Below are 18616 nucleotides of genomic sequence, written 5' to 3'. Positions count from 1 at the left end.
ACTTTTCAAAAGAAGAAATATGAATGTCCAATAGATACACAAAAAATTGTTCGGCATCTTGGGTCATTACAAAAATGCAAATCAAAACAACACTGATGTTTCGTTTTACTCCCAAAGGAAAAATTATCATCAGTAATTCAAAAACAACAAATAATGATGAAGTTGTAGGCAGAAAAGGACACCTCTATATTGTCGGCAAGAATGTAAACTAGTACAACCACTATGGAAATCAGTATGGAGATTCTTAAAAAAATAGAAATTCCATTTGACCTAGCTATACCTCCTTTGAATATCTTCTCAAAAGAGTTAAAATGATAATAGTACAAGGATATATGACTATCCATGTTTATAATAGCACAATTCATCATAGCTAAATCTTGGACCTTTCTATTGACCCATCAACAGATCTATGGATGCAAAGAATATGGTATAGGGACACAATTAACTACTATTTAGCCTCAAAATAGAATAAATTTGAGTCATTAGTAGAAAAATGGATAAACCTTGATACCATAATGTTAAATGAAATAAATCTAACACAAAATGTTAAATATTGCAAAGTTTCTCTTCTATGTGAAACCCAAAATGTGAATAATTTGAAGAAGCGGAAGTTGGATGGCTGGGAAAAAGAGGTAGGCTTTGTGGGGATGGGGGAATCTGCGCATGGGAAGGGGTGCAGGAAGGGCTGGGAAAGGAAATTGGCAAAATTATGTATATATGCACCAATTCTCCAAGATGAATATACTGTTATTTATCACAAATATATGGCAACAACAGTAATAAACCTAAAAGAGCTCTATAGTTGAGAACTAGTGATTTAAACTATAACCTTAAGAAGTCCATGAGGCAATGCAGCCACAGGGTTCCATAAGGCTGTTTCTTATACTGTCCGTAAAAGGAATCAAGGGCATAACTTTAAAAAGAAAAAGAATACCCCAATGAAATTGCGAACATTTTTGGGAATGTAAAATGGCTCATAGGCATTTATATGCCCCTATGAATTAATTTAGCCAGATGGCTTTCCTTCTAAACTCAGCTGAACAATAGGAAGCTGGAACAAGGAATCAAATAATTTGAAAATGTTCAGCACTTGAGTTGTTGTGGACCAGGCCTGGATGGGCCAGATGGTAGGATAGGTTAGGGTACTGAAGACATACTTGATTTCCTTCAAGAAAAGAAATTTTAAAAAATGAACGTGTCTTTGTCTTCTTTGTGCAAAAGCACATGCACATACACACACACAGACATACACACACACACAGACAGACAGACAGACACACACACACAGGCTAGACAGTAGTGTCTCTTTTACCTGTAGTTTCACTTTCTGTGGTTTAAATTACCTCCCATCCACCACTGCTGAAAATATTAAATGGAAAATTCAAAAGAGAAACAGTTCATAAATTTTAACTCATGCATCATTCTCAGTAGCATGATGAAATCTTGTGATGTCCTGCTAGCATGTAAACCATCACTTTGCCCAGTACATTCTTGCTGGATACACTATCCACCTATATCGTTACTGCACACACTATCTGCCTATTAGTTCCTGGCAGACACCTCAGTTATCACACCTACTGTCAAGGTATTGGTGTACTTGTGTTCATGTAGCTCTTATTCTACTTAATAGCCCCAAAGCATATGAATGGTGTTGTTACTGATTCAGATAGGCCAAAGAGAAGCAATTAAGTGCTTGTTTTTAAGAAAACATATGAGAGTTTACAGCAGCTGTATGGCTTTAGTACTATCCAAGGTTTATGTCATCCTCTAAGAATCCTGAAACTGATTATCCTGTAGAGATAAAGGGTAAGTACTTTATTCAAGGTTCTTTGACTACCAGAAAAATAACAAGGAAATGGGAGTAGCACTGTAAAGATTATCTGTGTGTGCCTTAAAGGGCTTTATGATTTAGCATAGAGTGTCTTGGAATTTCAAATTGTAGGCAAAAATAGTGGACCACGCCTGGATGGGCCATTGTAATATGATTAGACTATAAATTTTAGACTAGGTAACATAAATCAAAAGAGTTTCTGGATAAAGTTTTCTCTAATAAAATTGTTTTTTGATGTTTTACAACCAGGAAACTTTTCCTCTCTGAAAGAATTGGACAATATCCAGTACTCAGGTCATAAACATTTTGTAATTGTTTTGTGCAGATTCCTACAAATTGAAATTTGAGGCCTCCTTTACAGGAACAAAGCTGGCCTTTTTTGCTGACTTTTGTGTCACTCTGTCTTTAGTTGGTCTGATTTTCTATTCCTATATAAACAATCTAATTATAGCTGCCTTAACCTTAGGAAAAATTATGGTAACTAAGAAAAGCAGAAAGAATAAACAATGATTTTATGAATTATATGCAAGAGGTTATATATATGTATGTATATATCCACACTTAAGTGCGTACTTTTTGTTTGACAGAGCAAGGATGTCAACTCCTTCATGCCAAGTGGATTGTATATATATATATAATATACACATATGATATACTCATGTATAATATGATATAGACATAATATGATCTCAGTTATTTCTTCTGATAGCCTTATGACATAGGTCTTATGATCCCTTTTTCATAAATAATGAAGTTGGTCTCAATCTCCTCTGAAATGACAGCTACATAATCAGTTTATTATATGAACAGTGTTCCAATAGATTATATTCACGATAGAACTTTAATTTTCATTCATATTTGAAATAAGAAATCTCCATTTGATCTCTCTTTTTTTTAGGATTTTGTACAACTTTTGAGTTGCTTTCAGATTAAAAACACTTTCCTTGTGCTGGGGATGGTGGTGCACACATGTAAGTCCAGCATTTGGGAGGCTGAGGTAGGGAAATTGCCCTGAGATTGAGGCAAACCTGAGCTAGTAGTAAGCACTAGGCAAATGGAACCTTTTCCTTTTCAGGTATTATTAAATCTAATCTTTCTAAAGCAAATCTTCACCTATCTATCCAGTTTAAAACTGGGTATTAAAAAGCTTAAGTGAAAAGCCAAGGGTGTGGTCTTTTGGTTCTATTTCTCTAGTTTTTTCCATTCTTCTTAACATACTCAGTGGTTGGCTACTCCAGAATCAGGGAAGTCTGAGGGGTAGGGATAGGAAGTAAAAGCAATGCCTTTCTTGTCCTATTGTCTTGTAATCTGTCAGGGTCCTCCTGAACGGCAGGCTTCCAAGTACCCACTGATGAATGAGGTTCCATTTCTGGCTGAGTACTCTGAAGTTCACTTCCTGTAATATAAGTCACATTTCTAGCTTCTTCTCATGGTCCGTCTTTTCAGTTGGGGTCCAAAAATACGATTTCTTAAAAGCTAATTTTATTGGTACATTTTAGATATACATAATGATCACATTCATTAGAGGAAGTGTGTACCTATACATGATAATTCTTGATTCTTTTTTTCTATCCCTGATCTCCTGTCTTCCCTTCAACCCTTCTTCCCCTTCTTATTTACAAAAGCTTTGTTCCTTTTCCAATTTGAATATTTTCTTTCTTTTTCACAGTATCTATAATACATTTTGGCTCTTATTTACCCTTGCAGTTTTTTTCACTAAAGCAACTATGTGATATTTAAATATGTGTGTCCAATTTATTTCATTTAAGAGTGTGGGCTTTTTTTCCCCATTTTCCCTCCCTCTCCTACAATTCCCCTTCCTTTTGAACAATTTCTTCCTATTTCACGATACTTTTTATGTACTTTGCTCCTTATTTACGTATGTTATATCTCCTTCCAGAGAAACAATGCAATATTTACATATGTAAATCAAGTTTATTCCCCTTTAGGGTGTGTTCTCAAGGTGCATCCATTTCCCTGGAAATGTTTTAAGTTTCTCCTTCTTGATGGCTGAGTAGTACTCCATTGTATAAAAAATATAAGGCTAAGATTCCATCTCACCCCCTAAAGAATGGCTATTATCAAGAAATCAACCAATAACAAATGCTGGAGGGGCTGTGGAGAAAAAGGAACACTTCTCCACTGTTGGTGGGAGTGTAGACTGGTGCAACCACTTTGGAAATCAGTGTGGAGATTTTAGAGGTCCCATTTGATCTAGCCATTCTGCTTTGGATATCTTCCTGGAAGAATTAAAAACATCATTCCACAGTGGTATATGCACACCTAGGTTTATAGCGGCACAGTGTGTGATAGCTAAATTTTGGAAACAACCAGTATTCCCACCAACCAAGCAATGGATAAAGCAAACACACATTTTTAGCCTATCTTCTGAGGGAACTATTTGGCATGAGGGAGTTTACAACCTTGCTCTGTAAAAAAAAGATAAGAAAAAAAATGCAATTAAAGGACACCTATAGGGTCCTTTCTACTTGTCCTGCCATTTAAATTAGTTTAACCATCTCCCCTCCTTTTGCAATCTCTGAATAAAACACAGGGACCTGTCTCCAACTTTGAATATGCCCTAGGAATACATGTGAGAATCTCTCAAATGGCCACCTGGGAAGTAAAATGCTGGTGTCTACTTTTACATATTCACAGTATTCATGCTAACTTTCTAGCACTCTTCTCGCTTATTTGAAGTGGGGCCTACTTTTTCATTGCAAAGCACTATACCTCAATGTACCTCTTTGATAAACCATTTTTTTCCATATACTTAGGATGTTGAGGTCAGTTGCTGAACCAGTTTTGCTGCCTTTACTCCCATGAGTCTGTGCCTAATATCTTTTTCTTCCAAGGGTAGGGATGCCACCTACGTCAGCATCTATTTTTCTCACTTTTGGGGTTTCATCTGAAATTTGGAGACAATGGGACAAGCCCCATTTAACACACTCATATTGTTCTAAGGGTTCATAATCTTTTCCTATAATGCTGCCTCTAATTCATCTCAGGTGGATCTATGCACATTCTTCCCACAACTGCCATCAATTTAGAAGTTCAGCATGACAAATAAATTTATATTAATATATAAAATGTGCAAGCTTTATCTTGTAAAATTCTTTTCTATCTCCATTATCTTTTATAACCATGAGATACATATTTTCTGTTGCAACTGTAATACTAAATTATAGCTACTGATTATCAAAATGTGTTTGGCTCATTCAATAATATCTCTTAGGAAATAGTTGCAAGCAAGCATTAAAGACTTTATCATTTTATTCTGGTTTATTTTCTGTGTGACACTAGACCCAGCTGAAAGCATTCTGAGAAGAACCACTAATTGCAGAAAGGTATGGGTCTTACATTTGGCATTAGTGTTGCATAGCTCTCAGAACTTGGCAAATATGTTAACTTTTCTTCCACTCAGGGCTCCTGTAATTAAAGACTCTTACTAAGTAATCTTTATAGGCACAAAACGTTAACCACGCACATAGTGCTTGGATAAACAATTTCAATGAAGCACTAGAATCTTTCTAAATAAAGCCAGAGTCATTGAAACTATTTACTAGAAAATAACCCCTGACTAATGATATGTCTGGACAGGCCATTATCTGGGATGGGTTGCTTTGATTCCAGTAAAGTGAAGTGCTAATCTAAGTAGTTAGTTCTTTAGAGTTTACAGAGACTAAAGTGGATGCATACCACCAAATCAAGGACATTTATAGAGAACTTTACTTGTTATAATACCAGTATAGTGCATATGTATTTGTAAATTAATTAATACAAAGAACTGGATGAAAGGCTCACAAGTAATAAACTAAACTTTATAAATAAGTGTGTCTCCAAACACAGATGTAGCTTCATTAGATTTAGGATAAAGCTCCATGGAGTGCCATATTAGGAGCTCTGCTTACTTCTTCAGGTTTATCTCTTGCTTTCCTTTGACCACACCAGGCAATGTATTCTTGATTAGAAACACCAGAATATTTTAAGCCACCCTATATTTTCAAAGATCTTCCTTGTATATTGTTCTAAGTATTATCTTCTGAGTAATAAATCATTTTACACTTAGCGGTGGTCCTGTAACTTGACGGAGCTTACCAAGATGGTCGTTGGACACTGAGGTCCCTCATAGGGATCCAGGCAGCTTTCGGCTGGAGCAGGAATTGTGGATGGCTTGATAACTCATGCATTTGTTTCCTGGACTTGATTGAGGCAACTGAGATCCAGAACAGCTGGAGTGACTTGGACATCACTTTCTATATGGTCTCTTGGTTTGGTTTTTCAGGCTGGTGGTTTCAGCAGAGTCAGCCTTCTGTAATGGTGGCTTAGGGCTTCAAAATGCTTATCTCTATAGAAGAAAAGAGTCCAGTGGAAGCTACCTTATCTTTTATGGCTCTTCTTGAAAGCACTGCTGCTTCTTCTTGAAAGTAATGCTTCTTCTGTTTATTGGAAGGAAGTTACTAAAAACAATGTCTAAGAGCAGGGATTTAGATTCCATCTATTGGTTATAGGATGTCAAATAATGTGTGGATGTTTTATAATCACATGAGTATATTACACATACCTGGTGTCTTTTTTCTGGACATTAGACTTATTTATCGTTTAGCACGTTTGCAGGGCATAGTGTTTCCAAGCCTTGTGCGGAGTTGATGCATGTATGAAACATAGCTTAACCCTTTTCTTCATCACCTTCCCCAGATGCCTCCCTCCCCCTGCCCTCCATCTCTTGATCCCTTTCCCATTTGAGGAAAATCTGCTCCCCACTCCCTATCACTTAAATTTAATTTTGCTTTTTATTTATATTCTAGGTATCTCATATAAGAGAAACCATATGATATTTAAACTCGTTTGTGTAGTTTAAATCACTCAATAGTATGGTCTCAAGGTGCATCCATTTACCAAGTGACTCAAATTTGTATTTCTTTATGTCAGAATAGTACTCCGTTGTGTGTAAACACCATATTGTCTTTATCCATCCATCCCCACCAACAACATAGGAAGGATCCTTTCTTCCCACAGCCTCAGCAGCATTTATTACATTTTATTTCTTGTTCACTGTGTGGTTCAGTAGATATCTCTGTTATGAATACTATGGATCAGGTTTATGTTCTAACTGTCCCCTTTCCTTTTCTCAGTTTGACAGTTTCCTGCATTGGAGCTCTACTCTTCTTATGTAGATCTTGATTTTATTATTAGAGATGTGATAATACCTTTAACTAGTTTTTATAGTTATTTGTTTAAGTTTACCTGACCTATTAGAATGTGAATTTCAAAAAAATAGGAACTGCTTCTACATTCTCTGTATTAGCCTAGTTCCAGAATAAAAGATATGTTAATTCACTTACTAATGAATTGAATGGGATATTGAATAATACATATGAAAGTATATAAGAAGCTGTGTATACCAGAAAATTTATGTTATTACAAAAAGGTTTACCTTTTACAATTATGCTAAAGCTTTTATCCTAATGTTAAAACATTTGACTTTCAGCATTATGAAAAAATGATAGCATTTTGCTTACTAATTTGTATATACTGACGAACAAGCAACTAGAAATCCAAATTTTACTTGTTTTTCTCTCTAGAATTATGGTAATTAGAAAACGAAGTATCACATATTTAGATGAAATCTTATGCTTTTAGTTTTGAGACTGAAAACATTACAGAATAATGCAGGAAACACTCATCTTTTTCTCATTATTTTGATCTACTTTAATTGTGTAGCTTTTCTAACACTGATTACAAGAACCATGAAAGGTCCATAAAAGCCCAGTATAATAATGGAAGAAGGACCCTTTCCAAGATAAATTTAAGAAGTAATGGGTTCGCACAAAAATGGTTAACTTCCTGGCAATTATGTAATGATTGATAAGCAGAAATTAAGCAATGGACTCCTATTTGCTTATATAGATATAGATATAGATATATTAGACTTTTGGATATATATTGGCTGCTGAAATTCACAGTATTAATCTTTAGCATGTTCATTCTATCTATAAAAGCTCCAATATAAAAGATGTTGCAACTCTCACCCAAATTAACAGAAGCAAGGTTATTTATATTTAATTTTACCAAGAGCCATATTTTCACTTTCCATGCATTTCTATGTCTGTATTAGTAATTTAGATGTTGAAAAATTTGAGAAGTTGAATAATTTACTGGCCTATTTTGGCACTCAGGATCTCTGCCACTCACACTTGCAATTGTATGGGGAATGGGTAATTATTTTTTAACAGCAGGGGAAAAGTAGGGGTCACATTTGGCTGAGAGTCATGGGTAGCGTTTTCATTAAATATCACCCTGTAATCATCACTCACTGCACACTTGAGCAAGACAGTTGATGAGGAAAGGCGAGTGAAACAGGGACATTGCTATCAACAGGCAGAGCATGCAGAGGCTCAAGAGTGTAATTTGGTGCGATTGGTACTTGGAGACACTTATGCCACCCTACAACTCAAAAGAGTTTAGAGGATAAAACTATTGTTTAGGGGAAAATGTGTGGTTGTCTGATGGCACATACTTCAAGTTCTGTTCAAATAAAAGCTAAGATAAGTGAGAGATCCCAGAATTCTATTGTGCCTTAGATAACATTTAGGACATTTAATCTCACAATTGCATAATATTTCCACTGGCACTACTTACAGTACTGTCCTTCACAAAAGTGAAGTGATAGATATGAGGGATACTTTCCCATCCTTGTACATAAAGCTTTAATATTGGGTTAGGAGAAAGGGGGTCCTGTACTAACTTATTTGTGCCTTCAAGAGTTGTGTGAAGGGCTGGGGATTTAGCTCAGCGGCAAAAGCGCCTGCCTGGCAAGCGCAAGGTCGTGAGTTCGGTTCCCGATACCGGAGAAAAACCAAAAAAAAAAAAGAGTTGTGTGAAGAACACTGCTAAGTGTGATTTCAACCAGTCTTTTTCATTTCTATATATTTTTTTATTTTCCAGTTCTGAAATAGCTGTAACTCTGAGCACTCAGATTCATTTTCCGATTGTGAATTTAGGGTACTCCTTTGTTTCATTATTTTTGATGCATTTATACACTTTCTAGCCAAAACCCCAAGTCTCACAACCCAGATACCTGTGGGGCTTGGGGGCAACACACATAGGTGATGTGAGATTTATCCCCTTCACAGTCTCTATCAGTCATGCTTTTCCCTCTAGCTTTCCCCAAAGAAATGCATACCTTTGTGAAGCAGGCAGCATGCATGACAAACGCATCTCAGATAACTCTATGACCATGAGTCCACCCAAGGTTTCACTCTTAGATGCTTTCAGTTGTGAGGTTCTCCAGCTCCCACTGTTTGCATGTATTCTATTGGAATGCTTACCACTATAAAAACTTCTGAGGGGTGCAGTCCAGTGGTAGAATGATTGATTAACGTGCACAAGATTCAGATTTGATCCTAAGCACCACCAAAACAAGAAAAGCACTACAAACTGCTTACTACTTCTTTGCATGGATACTTGGAAGGAATGAGAGAAATAAAAGCCTAGATATTTAGTATTTATAACAACCTATTATTTAAATGTGATATGAAGTTAAAATGATATTTTTATTATTTACCCACAATAAAAGAATTGGTAAAACTATTATCTATATCTCTCTCTATCTTTCTGTCTATACATATGATAATATTATAAATTCTAAGTAATTTTAGAAGGTTTTATAGACAGATTTTTGGGAAAATTTTTCTTTCTTACTTTATATTTATTCTAATTTGCAGTCTGAATGTTGAATTAGACTGATGAGTGTTTATTTATTCTGCTGGCCAGGGAGCTCTTTCTGTTATTAGAGGGGAAAAAAGAATATAAAAGAAGGAAAAACATTCATTTCTAAAGAAGGGTCATAGTTTGAATTGTGACAGCAATCATGGTCTTTGCCAGTGATGGCAAACCTTTTAGAACTTTTAATGACAAAAACAACCTGGTGTGGCATGTATGCCATAGGCTCACCACCACTGGTATGCCTAACTTCTCTTTTAGTAAATTTCTTGCTTATTTTTAATTTGACTTATCTTTCAGGTGATCATACTGGCTATGTTTTATTACCCTCTTTAAAAACATCATGAAATATATCACACAGTGTATAAAGCATACTTCCAAAAACAGAGTACCACCTTGGCTTGTGAGAATAATTTGTTCTGCTTGTAAACCAAAGCCCTTATATATCAAAACAGCGAGCAAGAGAGATAAGGCCCAGTTGTGATCATAGGATGTTTGGCATAATGTACTACTTGTATAATAAGGCATGGCTAGTTATGAAGTTACAATCTCTTAGAAAGGTGTGCTCATCTTGCAGAACACTCTCAGACCAACATACTAGCAATTCAAGGTTTGATTGTAATTGCAAACATTCTGTATCCACCTCAGGCTTAGTGCTGATTCACATCTACCTCCATTATTCACTACATTTCGTTTTAGTTGGAAAGAGAACTAACTAAATATAATGAAATGCTGAAGGTGCTTCAAAGGATACATGCCTGCATAATGCATAATTAAAATAAACAATTCTATTTGTTGGGGATAGAAGGGAAAGGACAAGGGAGTCTTCCTAACTGAAATTAGAACTGATTTCATGGAGATTGCCGGGTCACCCACGGGTGGGACAGGACTCCAGGCAAAGGAATCTGCAGTGACAAACTTCACAGGTGTGAAAGATCTTTGTCATATTTTAAAACTGCAAATGAGGTTGTGTGATGTAGAGAAGGAAGAAGACTTCCAGGCCTTACATTTTCTCACTTCTGAAGTTTGAGAGGGACAAGCTTGGAGGCAGACTGGCCTAATAAAGGATGGGGAGTTTAGAAAGACAATGTTGAGGTCTGGATTAGGGAACATGAAGACACTATATAAATTCAAAAAGTTTTAAAGAAGCACAGCTTTTAGGGTTGGGGATGTGTTAGTGGTAGAGTGCTTTCCCAGCACCTGTAGGCCTGGGCTCCATCTCCAGTTGTGCCAGAAAAGTACAGTTTACATGAGCTGGTGATTAACTGGTTGCAAAGGATAATGGAAAGAGGCAATGGGAATCAGCAGAATGTTTCTAATTGCTTTGATTAGGTTGATAATTCTGCTATGTAAGATCAAAAAATTACTAAAATTGTTTCATGACATAAATTTGTAAATAGTGGGAACTGTGGTTGGTTCCAAACTTCCTGCTGGTCCAAGTTTCAAACAAGGAAAGTCTTGAGGCCACGGGAAGCACAGAGGACTGTGAGGCAGGCCGGGGAAGTGAGTGCCTTGTAATCTGTGTGACTTTCTCAAGATGCACTCGTATGGCTCAATATATGTTTCACTGTCTTCACTACTGTGCCTATTCCAATTTTAACAGCATTCAAACATTAACTTTAAAATAATATGACCTGGAATTTTAGATTGTAAAATGTTCAGACCTTACATACACTATTTTGATGAAGTTCTATAGTACAGGATTAGGTCAAGGATATTGAATTAGTATTTAATTATGAGATATGGTGCTTATCAGGCATGAAGTTAGGACACATTACTAGATGTATTGAGCATATATATGTGAATATCAAAGTTGTTTGAGTCTCAAATACAGATTTGGTACATATATGTAACATATAACAGAAAATATATAATATAAAATGTATAATATATAATACAATATATAATGTGTAATATAATATATAAATATGTGCCTTAAAATGTGATTATATTTACTTTGAGAAAATTGACAATAATAGGCAAAAGAAGAACCCACAGAGAAGAAAGGGTGACCAAAAATATTTCAGTGCATCAAGTGAGTGCAGGCTCATGGAATATGAAAAATAGAGATTTGCTTTTAGGAAGAAGAAATAACATTAACATTAACATTAACAGTGGAAAATTTACTTCACATTTTAGAATTAAAAATCAATTTATGTAAGCACCAGTGGAGGAGGGCAGACTGTAGTGAGAGGAGAAGTGAATGAAGCTGACAAAATGAAACTGAGCATATTCTTTAAGGATGTTTGAACATGAAGGGAGGATGGAATTTGGAGACCCTTCCTCAAATGAACTGGGTTGGGAGCTCTTAAGGGAGACGACTTTTGAATCTGTTTATGGCACTGGGGGTCAGATAGGTCAGAGGCTCAGAGAGAGGGAGAGGGCAGACTGCTGAGCAGGTCTCCAGGAGACTGACAAGAATGGAGTAAAATGCAAGGGTGGCAGATTTAACATTGAAGAGCAGAAGAAACACCTCATCCTCCTTGGCTGAGGGGAAGTAAGGTGGCTCTACATAAATGTACAGTTCATAGGAAATGAGAAGTAGAAGGTGACCTTGACTGATAGTCTCTATTCTTTAAAGAAGATAGGAAGAGAAAGTTGTTCACAAATCATGAAAAGTGGTTCTTGAAAATAGAGTCAAGGTTGGTTGATGTGTGTTAGTGAGAAAACTACTGAAATCTACTACAGTGGTTTATGTTTCTGCAAACACTGCAATAAAAACAACCCTGTTGCCTTGGTTACTATAAAAGCAAAGAGAGATCTGCTACAAATAAAGGAGCACTGTACCGAGAGCTTGGAGAGGTGGCTTCTGTCTCATTTTGCCATATATGGCTGGTGTCATACACAAACCAGTATAACAGGGTTTGCATCTCAGAATGAAAGCACTAAACCAAATGACCTCCAAACATCATTGTTAATACAAAGTTAAATTTAACTGTTTTTATTTGGATAAAGGCAAAAGATGTAGAATAATTAAACCACACTTAATCTATAACCCATTCCTTGCTGTGGACACCTGGTAGCAGGAGAATTAAACTATAGATTCAAGTTTGGGGTAGAATTTTTAATTTAAAAAGTAGTTATGACATCCCTACTTGAATAGAATAGTTTACTAGATGTTGTGTGAATAAAAAGATGCATTAGATGGGCTTGGGTCCTTGAGGGAGCTTAAAACTACTGAAAGAATGGAATATTCATCTTTCAAATGTTGAAGCTATAAAACCAAAGACATTGAAAGACAATAAACATTCCGGGACTCAGCATCACAACATAGACAGTCTTTGTTCCCAGGCTGTTTGTTAATTGCCAGAGACATTTGCTGTTAATTGGCCAAGACATTTTCCAGTTCAGTTCATGTGATGTGCTGCAAGTTCCCTCTTGTCTACTAAATCTGTTGCCACCATAGCCTGGAGAGATTCTAAAAGTACTGTAGAAGACTACAGAAATGTTACCTCCCTGCAGAGGGAATTGGTTTGGGCATGAACCCATGAGCAGTTTAATGTCAGTCAGCTTATGTCATGTATTATCCTTGAGCTAACTAAACTCTGCCAGTGGAACTGGGGTTGCTGTTTGGAGTCTGGGAACTCAGGATTTGGGGTGTAGGATTGTATTCAATATGACATTAACTCCTCTCGCTATAGCTAAAACCAAATGAACGTCACCAACCAATCCTCCTTCCCCTTCCTTTGCTTCCTCTGTATACTCTGTTCCCTCCTTCTTTTTGTCCTTTCTTTTCTTCTCTTTGTTCTTTCTTGCCCCCCACCATTTGTCTTTTTTATTTGCCCATTTAGTTTACAAGTATTCTCTCAATTTTATTGAATCCTGTAGCAGATGGGAGGATACCAAGATAAACAAGTTTCTCTTTTTGCAGAGAGCTTATAGTCATAGGAAAAAATAAACAAATAATACTAATATGTCCCAGTAAATATTTAGGACTGTCGTGTAAGAATGATCCATCTAAAGAAGATGGAGTGAGTGCTAATTGTCAGGGGTCATATGTATTGGGTCTTGAAACACGGATTTCCATGCATGCATACATATATTTACATGGAAGTCCTGAGGCTGGAAAGGAGTACACAGGGAAGAGTTTAGTGATAAGAGGAACATTTCATTCCAGCTTCAAATGCTGAAGAAGTTGGGCCTCAGTTGTACTTCAGTTAGGCTAGAGTACAGGTATATCCCTCCTCTCCTATCTTATCACATCTCCTTTCTTTGAATGAGTTTCGCCAAGGAAGAGTATCTCCACACATACACCTATAGGTCCCAGGACCTTTTCTTAATCTACTTACAAAGAGTACAATGAGAAGATATTTGGAAGAAAATAGGACTATGTTGTCATATAATTTTACTAGTCAGCCTGCTGAGGAGAGCAGTACAGCGTCATTTTTACCAGTGGTTTGAAACAACCACAGGATCCCAAGAAAAGTGCAAATTTGAGTGCAGACTGAGATAAACTAAATGAGAAATCTATCAATCAGTAAAAAATGCCTATAATGGAGACCGAGTAAAAACTAAATGCTAGGTTTGGGCAAGTTTCTGTGGCTGGTAATATCCCATGCGTATGGTCATACATTAAGGCCAGGAGAGTTATGCGTCCTGACTCCGAGGGGAGGAAACAGTGGAAACTCACGTTTGGAACTCTGCTGAGCTCTGCCCTGTGCATCTCTCCCTTTGGCTGATTTTAATCTGCATCCCTTCCCTGTAATGAATCATAGCCATGAGTATAATAGGTTTCAAAGAGTTTTATAGCCCTTTTAGTGAATTATTGAAACTGAATTTGGAAATGCCTCCTCTCCTAAAGTTACAGTTGGTGTCAAGATTGGGCACAGTTTTGAGAATTGTGCCTTCTAATTTGTAGTTGGCTGAGATTTCTTGTACATAATTAAAAGTATAGACTTTGAGTCAGACAGACCTGCACATAAATCTTAGCTTGGTTGCTTTGCAATCTGTGTTCCTCTCAAGGCTTTACTTACTTTATCAGTAGCAAATATCACTATCAGTAGTTTGGTGTCAACTCTTCTTGGCTTACCTTAGACTTAGCTGCAGCTGTGGTGATCTTGGACTCTTAGGTCTTAAGCACTGGTCCAGCTCAAGTGTTCTGTGTATCTTTTCTCCTTTTGGGGGGCCTCTCAACTACTGCAAAATTGTCCTGGGGCCATTTCTCAAATAATGGGGATGCAGCTGTAAATAAATGTACCAAACTCATATTTTGGTTAACTATCTCTTTGAGGTAGAGTATTGATTGATCAGAGCTTCCAGCCCATGTTGTCTATGGCACAAAGTATTGCAATGGTATTGGCTTTTCTTCCCCATTGCTTCATTTCTGCATTAAAAGGTAGACCTTTTCACTCTATTTTGGTACTCAAACTACGACACTATCATACTTCTACTATGATGATTAAGTGAAATAACATATTTAATTAAAGGAGATTAATTTAGTGCTCAGCATATAAGAATTGCTATTAGAGAAGACCATGAATCAGGGCAATATTCATATAGATGTTGGGATGATGATTCATTTGAGAGACTCTGGGGATCCATCTGAGAGATTTTTAAGGTACTAGATAGATCTGACAGACTGTTAGATGTGCAAAAGGAGATAGAGGAATCTGAGATGACTTTCAGATTTCTGGCTTTGACATTCTGAGAAAGATTATGAAAGAGTCTGGGAGGGATAGGAAAGTAATGGCACATGTGACTCGTAAAAGTAATTTAACAAAAAGAATACTTGTGATTATCTGTGCTGACTAGTTGCAGAGTGACTCTGTTGACATACACAGCACCCATCTTCAGCTGTACTTTCAGGAGGCTGGTGCATATGATCTGCATGGAACAGCTCTCTTGCTCCATGAGTTCTGATTGGGTTTGGTCAGTGGGAAAGACCACCACACATAAAACTTTTCTTTCCTATATTAATTACTTTTCCATCACTGGGATCTAAGACCTAACACTGCAGCTGGGGAGGTTTAGTTTGGTTCACGTTTTTAGTGAATTTAGTCTGTGGTCAGCTGGGTCCAAGATGGAAAAATGGCATGGAGGAGGAAAGCTATTATCTGCATGCTGGCCAGGAAGCAGAGGGAGAGAAGGGAGGAACCAGGAATGAACATGTATCTTTCCAATTCACACGCCCAGTGACTCCCCTGCTTCTTATCGGGCTGCACCTCTGAATGTAAGATTTTTGGGGGATATTAAACCATAAAACCAAGTATGATTATATCATAATAGATTTGTTAGTTCTACTCTTGATAGACAATGGGATCATCTCCAATTTTGGAGTATAATTGTTAGTGATTCTCTGAGCATTTTGAAATATGTTTTAAAGTAGGCTTGTATATTTACATTATCTACCTATCTATTTATCTATCTATCATCTAGCTAACTAGTTAGCTATCCATTTCAGCTGGGATTAGATGTGAAAGTGGAATTGCTTGGCTGCACAGGTTTTTGGAGCTGGTTTTTTTTTTTTTGGCTATGTGTGGAAGTGTCTATAAACAGTTTCAACGTATTTACTGAAGAAGAGAAACTTATTCCAATTTATTGAGAGGCTCACAAAATTTAAGGAATTCCAAAAAATAGGAAACTATCAAAAGCAAACATATAGACTCAGAAATTATAACACTTGGTATTTAAAGAACTCTAAACACGTCAACACTTCCGGAAGCATTTAAAATTTTATACACCAGAAGAATGCTCTCGAGGATGCCACTAAGCCATCAAGAGCAAGCTTCATTGACAGGAACATATAATACATTTCAGGAAGATTGTAATTAAAACATTAAAATATTGTTTGATTCTTAAGAAGAAAACTATTTAGCCATGTGGGAAAATCTATCTAGTCCTGCCTTACTAATGAGTATATATAGCTACCATTTTATTAAGAAAGGAAAAACATTTATATGATAAAGAAAAATATAATGGAGAATACTAAATTTCCTATTAGCAGATGTTAGTTTTATATTTTCTTGTACTTTGTATATTTTATAAGGGATTACACATAGAAACCACTTGAATATATTTATGAATCATGTTCTTTTACTGTATAAACTATGCACATACTGAAGCACAGGTAGAAGGACTTTCATTAAAATGTGCTGGTTGAATGTCTACTTGGCATTTATAATATATACTATGTAAATTTTATGTCTCTCTACCTCCATTTTTAAAAGTTCTTATTGGCCACACAGTTCCTGTGATGAATTTATGCTGTGGTCTTTATTCTGATGTCCACAGTGATATCCTATCTATACTGTTAGGGAAGTAATTACTGTTTTCTCTAGGTGCTTATGTAGGTGACCTGGTGCTTTGTTATTCAACCTTCACTGAAATGTGTCATGAAGGGCAAAAGAGAACAGGAGTATTATATGATTAGATAAGCATACCTGTCCCTTGGCTAGTTTAAAAGGACATTGTAAGAATTAATGAGATTATATCTTTAAAATACCTTTAAATACTGAAAAATTCAAACTATGTAAATGGTTATAACTCTAAAATGATCACCAAAGGTATACTTTGGGAGTTTGATTGTATTCCATTCAAAAATTATTAAGTCAATAAATTAGCTTTATAATGTCATTTTTACTAAATTCAAAGGGCAGAGTTTTGAATTAATTTAACTTTTGTGAGAGAGGCCTTTTTGTAAGGCAGGATTCTTTCAGGTGCAAGTCTAAAAATGCAGCCCAAAGGAGCTTAACTATTAAAGGGAATTGATTAGCTCAAGTAATTGAAAAGGTTGAGGTGGTGTAGCTTTAGGCATGTGAAGATGTAAGATTTCAAAAGATAAAATAAAGAAATGGTCACCCTCTCTCATTCAGTTCTTTTTCCCTTTAGATTAGTAAAATTCTTAGGCAAGTACTACTATGTGTGAACTAATTTAGTAAATAGCTAAACAGCTCCAGTGATATTTCAGCCCACTGGGAAGATCAGATGAAAAAGGGAGCTTATTTTTCGAACAGTTTTATGCAAAGTCCGTAGACCATGATTGGTTTCAGTGACCATGGGTCTCCACTATAGCCAATCAGATGTTCAACCAGAGTAGGTATCCAGTTCTTCTAACATCAGAGGTAGTTTCTTTTTTTTTTTTTTTTTTTTTTTGTTTGGGTTCAGTTTGTACATGCCCTTATCAGGCAGAAGTTCCCTTGTATTACTGGTTGGTTTTTCTCCGGTACCGGGAACCGAACTCACGACCTTGCGCTTGTCAGGCAGGCGCTTTTGCCGCTGAGCTAAATCCCCAGCCCCCAGAGGTAGTTTCTTTATTGTCTGTTTCACACGCTGAGTTGGTAAGGACTGACTTCCCACACTAGAGTCAGGTACTACAACCAGTGTGCAAGGATAAAGGCAAAAATCAGTTAGGGTCCTGAAGTCTTTTTTTTTTTTCTCTTTTACCAGTTTGGAACATCAAACTCAGAAAGCTCAAAATGAGTCTGTCCCCTAACTCACTTTTGTTTTTAACATTTCTTAAAGATTTTTAAACTATTTGGCAGTTTTCATGTAAATGTTCTGCCACAATAAATTACCTCCTAGATTTAGCAAAACTACCTGTCAAAATCTTAATGATTCTGCATTTGAGACACTCACTGCCACATTTTTCCTCAGTGAGAACACAACTGTGCACTTGTTAATCAGGATGTTTGGGACCTGCAATTGAACACTTAACAAATATCTAAGGTAAAATCATATGACCCTGTCGTGTTTGAACACATTAATTAAGAAGCTGTGAGATTTCAGAAAGTGACATAGTAAAGCTCCAATAGATAAGGGAAAATTAGAAGACCAATCAACATGATTTTGTCTGTAGAAGAAATTCTCCACAAATAAATAATTTAAAAGGGATTTAGAGCCTCAAGGGGAAAATTAAAGTTCTTATTGAACGGTAGGAAAAAGTAACAAGGGCAAAGAAAGTCAAATTACAACAGATGTACTTTTTGGTGGGTCATTTGAATTTTGCTAGCGGGGTAACCCCAGCAGGAGGGGTATTTTCACATCGTTTAGCAGAGGCCACAGCAGGAACAAGGAGTTCTAATCACTTTATTAGAAGCACAAAGTCATTAAAGGAGGCACGGG

Source organism: Chinchilla lanigera, unplaced genomic scaffold (genome assembly GCF_000276665.1).
Source record: "Chinchilla lanigera isolate Chin_1 unplaced genomic scaffold, ChiLan1.0 scaffold00019, whole genome shotgun sequence".
Taxonomy (NCBI): Eukaryota; Metazoa; Chordata; class Mammalia; order Rodentia; family Chinchillidae; genus Chinchilla; species Chinchilla lanigera.
This window is presented reverse-complemented; position numbering follows the sequence as displayed.